The sequence below is a fragment of the Panulirus ornatus genome, chromosome 18, assembly GCF_036320965.1.
Source record: "Panulirus ornatus isolate Po-2019 chromosome 18, ASM3632096v1, whole genome shotgun sequence".
Lineage (NCBI taxonomy): Eukaryota > Metazoa > Arthropoda > Malacostraca > Decapoda > Palinuridae > Panulirus > Panulirus ornatus.
In genome coordinates, this window is record NC_092241.1 from 7,972,069 (window position 1) to 7,974,249 (window position 2,181).

The window sequence follows — 2,181 nt, forward strand, 5'->3', positions numbered from 1 at the left end:
GCCCTTTCGCGTCATGATCACATCATCATCATCAGGGGAGATAAAAGAATGTGGATAAGTTACTTGATATACAAGGAAGAAACGTAGCTAGGACGCCATTTGGTAAACAAGTGACTGTCGGAATGGAGGTCGGGTGCGTTCAATATATATATATACCCTACCATCACACTAGGTACACTCACAATTCACAAATGCCCTCAAGACTCTAAGTTTTCTGTATGTTTACACACACACACGCATCCACCCCATTCCACACTCCGCCCTCATCACCTCACAAACTCACTTCACACACACACACTTCAAATTCTCCCCCCGCACCCCTCCACGCACTCGACCCCTCACGTCCACTTTGTCCTCTCGCCTTATCGTTGTTAACGTTAGCTGATGTATACACACATATACATTCAATTCCTTCTGCAAGTATTGTTATTCTGACCTTCACTCCTACAATGGTATTCATAGCCATTCACCATCACCACCACTCTCTCTCTCTCTCTCTCTCTCACACACACACACACACACACACACACACACACACAGACACACGCGCGCGCGTATCCTCATTATTCTCCACAAACTCGTACCCACAGCCTAGAAACGGAAGGACGGCCCTGTGCGAGAATGATACGTAAGTAAACGAGGTGAACTTTGCTATGCCAGTGGTGTACTCTCACTCGCCAACCACCGTATAAGTGAGTCTACAAGGCAGTGAGTGAGGTACACCTATCTACAACTCGCATAGCGACCGTGTCGTATTTTGGCGTCCAAAGTAACGTTAAGCGAACTCAAAATAGCGCATAATGTTACCGTCGCTAACTGAGACTACGCAACGCCACGAAATGCAAGGGGTGTTGGCAGGGTGTGTGTGATATACGATTCCTTTGACTTATCTTTCCAGTCAATGGTGGATACCATGGCCATGGCGTTGTATTCCCCTACGCCACAGGTAGAACGTCATGTGAGCATGAAGACTCGATTCTTCTCATAGATTCCGAGGATCAAGTAGATTAGATCAGCGAACATTGGTAAACACGAAGACCAAACCCACACGCTCATATCACAGCAGCAGCCAAGATTAGACCGAGGGGGTAGCATTGAACGTAATCTTAGATAGAGTTCTAAGAATTATAGAATGTATAAGTATACAATACACCATTCTATAATACAGTGTTCCCTGTAGCATCAACCTGTAGACCTAAAACTCCCAGGTTTTTATAAACTTCGTAAACATTTCAGACAGACAGACTTGAAGACGTCTTACTCTATACTTGTGATCTACTGACCTCGCTGGTGAATCTATTTCGACCCACAATGTTGTGTATCTTGCCTTAGGTACGAAAGTCTCTCTGGCCCATATACATCTATGCTAAGCAGCCCATTTTCTCTGTACACCGAGTTCCTGTTTATATAGATGGTTGCTGAGCCTACCCATAATGTGTATATCTATGTACCGATAACCCAAGGTCCTCAGCCCATCCCTGCTGTTCTCCTGTGTACTGTATCACGTACAATCGAGTCCAGTCCTTACCCTGCTACTGTGTGTAGCGCAGACTTTAAGCTGCAGAAACCCCCCCCCCCCCCTGTACATCTGAATGTTGCATCATGAGAGATCCAACATGTGATACACTTTGGCATATAACATTTAGACACAGTTACACCCTGGTAGATGTAGATACAAAGCCACACGCGACATACAAACACTGTTCTACGAACCCATATCTACGAACGTACACTGAGTACTTTTTGACCTCCGTCTTCGCTCTTCTACACGACCCACCTCACCCACGCTGTTGTAGAAATTACCTTGCAAATACAGGCTCGAACTGACGTTGTATGATATTTCGACATGATACCGTGATGCGAACACGTTTGGAGAATACGCGTCTAGCTAACACTCGGGGGTCGATTCTTAGACAGCGTACGGTAAATATCCATGATCGTTGTGACATGCCCACAGTATATGGCTGTGACATCAACACTACCTTGAACTAACGCTGTGAAATGTTGGCCGGGAATGTCAGACAGGAACCGTTCATCTCTTCCCTCCCACACGCCGGAAATGATTCACACGAGGATATAAATTGCTGTGTGAGAAAAGTCAAGGAGAGCGTGGAGGAATACCGTCAGGTGTGTGTGTGTGTGTGTGTGTGTGTGTGTGTGTGTGTGTGTGTGTGGACAACC